This window comes from Notolepis coatsorum (assembly GCF_963971535.1).
Source record: "Notolepis coatsorum genome assembly, chromosome: 1".
NCBI classification, from domain to species: domain Eukaryota; kingdom Metazoa; phylum Chordata; class Actinopteri; order Aulopiformes; family Paralepididae; genus Notolepis; species Notolepis coatsorum.
This window is the reverse complement of record NC_140165.1, coordinates 314,336,014-314,342,716: the sequence shown is the minus strand read 5'-3', so window position 1 is coordinate 314,342,716 and position 6,703 is coordinate 314,336,014.

Genomic DNA, 6,703 nt, shown 5'->3' with positions numbered 1-6,703 from the left:
TACTTAAACCTTTTTGGTGACACTGAAAGATATAGTTTTAAATGCTAACGTTCTAAAGCGGTTCCTCCTAGCTTATATGGTCTTGAGTTATGGGTTTGTATATTTTACAGCTGCGGTGGTATTGATGCAGTAAATTACAGGTAAAGCGTGCCACACCATGTGTGTGTACCAGTGTTGTAGTACTCGAGTCGGAGTCCTGGACCGATTTTCAGGAGTCGTGGCTCGACTTCGCCTTGAGCACTGATGACTCGGACTTGGACTCGAGCATTGACTGCATTCGGACTCGGAAGGTGCAGACAGACGAGGACTCAGACTTGTTAATTGATAAAGTTATTAATTTTCAATTTATTTTTTGTAATAGGTGTGACGGATCATACTGGGTCTGCGTTGTGTTGATGTTAAATGTTAATGTCCCGAGGGGGAGTCGAACAGGGGGCTCCCGCGTCCGCGGGCGACGGCACAGGCCGCTGCACTAAGAAGTGAATTCACTCCTAACTACCGTACCTATGCGTCTGTTAACCCTGTTATGGGGAAGTGAGTTTAATTTACCAGCCCGCACTGCCACAGTCACTCGTCAACACACCTGTTTCCGTGACTGTGGACATACCCACGGGCTTCCCCGTTACACTCACCTCCCTAAATTCACGCCCCTCAGGACATCCGGGTCACTGGGCACCACTGTGACGGATCATACTGGGTCTGCGTTGTGTTGATGTTAAATGAGAATGTCCCGAGGGGGAGTCGAACAGGGGGCTCCCGCGTCCGACGACACAGGCCGCTGCACTAAGAAGTGAATTCACTCCTAACTACCGTACCTATGCGTCTGTTAACCCTGTTATGGGGAAGTGAGTTTAATTTACCAGCCTGCACTGCCACAGTCACTCGTCAACACATAATGGACATAATAGGCCCTAATCATTTGGCATAAGATATTGATGGATAGTGCATTTGTTTGGCTTTTGTGTCACAAAGTAAATAAACTCCCTTTGATGACTTGGACTCTGACTCAGACTAGGGTAATGGGGACTCGACTCGGGCTCCTGTGGTGACTTGGACTCGAACACTGGGGACACGAGACTCGACTCGAGATTTAGTGACTCAACTACAACACTGGTGTGTACATCCATGCCAGGGGAACGCACCCTTGGAAGTGACCTGTGACCTGGTGCACTAATTGTTCTCAACCACAATGCAATTTGGCGATGTAATGGGATTGCATTTTCTCTGGATATGAGAGCTCATAACACAAAATACTCACTCAAAATGCATAAACCTTTGGAAATGTAAGGACAATCTTGTCTACCTTTGCACAATATCAAGTTGGACACCTACCTACTAGAATCTTGGTGTCCAACTTGATATTGTGCAAAAGTAGACAATTGTGCCGAGCGACTGTAACTTGTAGAATAGCACCCCCCTGTGGTTATGTAGCTACTTTCACAACCAGACCTAAACGCATGAATACTTTACCCAAGGCAGTTGTCCTTCCGCGTTCGGTTTCCTAAATTGTTACGATCAAACTCCTTCAATAAAGTGACAGAACTTAAAGTTCAGCAGTGAAACACTGTTATTTGACAGGTTTTTCCTAAATTAATACAATCAAACTCCTTCAATAAAGTGACAGAACTTAAAGTTCAGCAGTGAAACACTGTTATTTTACAGGTTTTTCCTAAATTGTTACAATCAAACTCCTTCAATAAAGTGACCGAACTTAAAAGTTCAGCAGTGAAACACTGTTATTTCACAAGTTTTTCCAAAATTATTACGATGAAACTCCTTCAATTAAGTGACAGAACTCAAAGTTCAGCAGTGAAAAAAAATTATACAGATATTTGCTATATATTCTCTATTTTTACAGCCCAACTGCTGTATACAAATTCAAAATTACATTCAAATTACCTATTATTTGAAATCCCTTTAAAAGTATCTGGACAAGACATTTTTCTTTTTTAAATGTCAATGCACATTAGGGTTAATGATGTTCAAATAAAAGCCCAAGTTCTAATCTATCAAGTGGTTTTCATTTCATGTTTCAATCTGCTCCAGAGGCAGATTGGTTTTATTAACATTGACAATTCTAAAAATCTTTCCAAAAAAACCCTAATTGCATAGGTTTTAATAGGAGTTTTTAGCAGGCGTTTTATGTCTAAATGGGTTAAGTATTAATTTTGCATGGTCTCAGCTGCACTCCAGTTCAACAACCCACAAGCAAGCACTCTTCTCAGTATATTTGGAGTTCATACATACAGTTGATATACCTTGTAAAAGTCAGTACAGTTCATGTGTCAAAAGTAGAAATAAACATGTAAAAGCTCTATTCTCCAATGTGGATGATAATCTGCCAATGGTGAAAAGGAAACGACTATATATAGCATAATATTGTATAGTGCTGAGAGATGAGTCGGAGGTGGTGTCTCGAAGGAGAGCGGTATTTATTAGCACACCATTTTATATGGAAAGCACAACATTTATATGGAATGTCACTGTAAACGTCCGTGCGGAAGTTCTCAACCATAATATACTATAATGTGTATATGTACTGTATATCACTTTATATACATACCAACACAAATGTATTAATCATATTGTAAATAAGCTGTGTATACCAACTATGGGGTGCTCTTTGCCATGTGTGTATGGATATATATATATACACACACATACATATCCATGGCAAAGAGCACCCCAGTTGGTATACAGCTTATTATTTATAATATGATACAGTATTTATGGGATAAATATATATATATGCGTGTGTGTATATGTGTATGTATACAGTATATACAGAACAATGCTATAAACATGTATGAATATGTATCATGTGTGCATTTATATGGAATGTCACTATAAACGTCCGTGCGGAACCAAAGTTCTCAACCATAATATACTATAATGTGTATATGTACTGTATATCACTTTATATACATACCAACACTAATTTATTAATCATATTGTAAATAAGCTGTGTATACCAACTATGGGGTGCTCTTTGCCATGTGGGTATGGATATATATATATACACACACATACATATCCATGGCAAAGAGCACCCCAGTTGGTGTACAGCTTATTATTTATAATATGATACAGTATTTATGGGATAAATATATATATGCGCGTGTGTATATGAATGAATGAATGAATGAAAACTTTATTTAACAGATTGCAGAATGGGTACAATACAGTACGGCTCAATACATACAATTGTTAAGGGGATGCAGACCTGAGAAAGACGTTTGTCTTGTTTCCATCAGGGTCCCCCATTTTCAATTCATATAGACATATATGACATACATGACATACAGATAGTCAGTACTGCTACATCTATACATTTATGACATACCAGATTTGCAAATACAGTACTGTTTGTGATACAGAAGGAGTCAAGAAAAGGGAGTATATACATTTGACGTAGAAACTGTACATTGGAGGAGGTTGGGTGGGGGGGGTTGGGTACATTGGGATATTGACAACCATACTGGGTAATTTACATTGGAGGTGGTTGGGGGGGGGGGCGGGGGGCACACTGTATAAACAAGTAACACTGTACATTGAGGGGGGGGGGAGGAGACACTGTACAAACAAACACAATTGTGCATTGAACTATTGACAAAACCATACTAGGTAAATGACTGTACATTGGAGGGGGTTGGGTTAGGATATTTACAGGGGCCAGTGTTGAATTGCAGTCTCCCGTAGGTGTCCCTTTAGAGAGGTTTTGAAAGTGGGTAGTGATCCACATTCCTTTACAGCTTTGGGTAGGGCGTTCCACATTGATGTGGCATAATTGCGAAACGTGTTTAGTCCCTTATTTGAGCCGAATCTGGGTTTAACATGATTTGTGGAGCTCCCTCTGGTGTTGTGATCGTGGTATTCACTGACCTTTGGGAAGTATTTTGACATGTACATGGGTACCTTGGTCGTGTAGTGTATCTTGTAGACCAGGCCCATTGCAAGTTGTTGTACTCTGTCGTCTACTCTAAGCCATCCTAGGTTGTCAAAGTGGGCAGGGGTGAGGTGGGTTCTAGGAGTAAGGTCAAGCAGTAGTCTGACCAGTTTGTTTTGAGATGTTTGTAATTTTGTTTTTAGCGCCTTTGAGGTGCTTTGGTACCATGAGGTGCAAGCATAGTCGTAGTACCCCTGAATGAGTGCTCCTGCCAGAGTCTTCAGGGTGTTCTTGTTTACCAGAGAGGAGATCCGGTACAAGAATCGAGTTCGTTGGTTGACTTTTTTTATTACATTGGATGCCATTTTGTCACAGGAGAGATTAGCCTCTAGGATGGAACCCAGGTAGGTAATTTCATCTTTCCTTGTGACAATATTGTCACCCACTGTAACTGAAAAGCCGTCGGTCTTGCTGAGTTTGTTATTTGAACCGAAGAGAATGGACTCTGTTTTGCCCATGTGTAATGATAGTTTGTTATCAGCGAGCCATATGCAGATTCTGCCTAGTTCCGAGCTGAGGGTTTTTTCAACCTGTAACTTGTTCTTGTCAGAGACCAGCAGGGCTGAGTCGTCCGCAAACAGGAACAAGTTGCAGTCACAAGCTGACGACATGTCATTTGCATAAATTAGGAACAGTAGCGGTCCTAGTATGCTTCCTTGTGGAACACCACAGCTCACTGTGAGGGGGGGGGATAGGGTACCGTTTACCTCCACCATCTGTTCCCTCCCCTCAAGGTAGGATTGCATCCAGCTCACTGATAGACTATCAAAACCAAATATATATAAGTATATACAGAACAATGCTATAAACATCATGTATGAATATGTATCATGTATGACTATGTGCATTTATATGGAATGTCACTGTAAACCAGTGTTAATTTTGGCAGCTATTTTCATTTTAGTTTTAGTCTTAGTCAAGTGCTCCTTTTTCGTTTATCATATTTAGTCATTTTCATTTATTTTTCGTTTAGTCAGTTTTAGTCAACTAAATGTCTGAGCATTTTAGTAAACGGATGACATTTCTGTCTATTTTTAGTCAATGGAAAAAAACGTGTCAGAAGTCAGAAATAGTCAACATGGAACATTATTCTGATTTAAATTGCGTATTTATTTTTTAACCTAGGGGAATCTGAGTCTGCGGCACAAGTAATACACAGGAAGGGTGCACTCACTGTCGATCTGTGAATGGAGAAATAACAGTCACATTATCTCTTGCCTTGCTCACCTGGCAGCGATTTATTTGAAATATTATATTAAGTAAGTCAAGGGTATCAACCCTGCAGTTGGTCAGAGATGAGAGCGAGGGTCTGTCTGAGGTGATCTTTCTGCTGTTTCCGGTGGGCCTCCAGGCTTCTAGCTGCCATCAAGATGCCCTCCATCTGACTCATCTGGGACACGCCCACCACCGCTCGCTCACTGTGGGAGGCAAGAATGAATGACTTTTTATTTATATAGCACCCTTCACAGCACGAATGCACAGGGTGCTTTACAGTTTACACTACAGCTTAGTATATAAAAAAATATAAAAAATCAGAAATAAATGACGACGACAACAGACAGCAGTTAAAAAACAGTGAAACCAGATAAAAAAGTAGAATAAAAGAATTTAAATAAAATCATCAGTCACTAATTAAAAACAAAACTATAGGAACAGTGAGGACAAGAAAGAGTGCCTATGTGTGACCAAAGGCCTGTCTGAACAAATGTGTTTTTACTTTAGTTGTTTTTTTAAAAAGAGTTTTCAGAGGGGGCAGTTCGCAGGTCCAGGGGGAGAGCATTCCAGAGCCTTGGTGCCGTCACCTCGAAGGCTCGATCACCCCTTGTTTTTAGCCTGGACCTGGGGACCACCAGGAGGTGCTGATCGGCAGATCTGAGTGAGCGGGTGTTGGTGTAGGGATGGATGAGTTCAGTGATGTAGATAGGGGCCTGACCGTCATGGACATGTTCTGCAACAGAACCCTAACCCTAACCCCATCACCACTCGCTCACTGTGGGAGGCAAGAGCACCGTCATGGACACGTTCTGACACACAATGCATATTAACGATAGGTTATGTATATAACCTAGTTATATGAGTACTGGCTGAGCGTCTCGCTCTTCGCCATATTGAGATATACCTCATCTCCAGTACCTATTGTACTACATGAACGAAAACAAAGCAGCCTTGCACTTGACCAGGCTCCGCCCCAGTGACCTCCTATAAGTCACCAGGCGTGTTCATACTCGCCCTTCCTCGGGAAAAGTTTTCCATCAGGAAAAAAACCCTCAAGGGACCTCAGGGCGCGCTAAGAGCGAGACGCTCAGCCAGTACTCATATAACTAGGTTATATACACATAACCTATCGTTATATACTCGTACTGGCAATCCCGTCTCGCTCTTCGCCATATTGAGATATGGGGCAGAGCAGACGCGAGGCCCGACAAATGTACCCCCTGAGGACCCGCAAGCCCTACCACCAGGGGGGAGGGGAGTCCCGTCACCCCCCCTTCCTAACGAAGAGGGGGCGGCAGTCAACTCCACCCAAGTGCGAAAAAGAGGGAACTAGAAACCCCTAAAACGCACAGCACAGGCGGGACCACGTGTGACAACACCTCGTGGCACACACCCACACAACCCTGCTAACCCACCGAAGGGCGGGACGCAGGGGAGGTCCCAGACCTCAGAACCGCCTGGGAGACAGAACCCCCAGTCATGTCCATGAGGTAAAACCTAACGAAGGGACCCGGGGAGGACCAGGAGGCCGCAGCACAGACG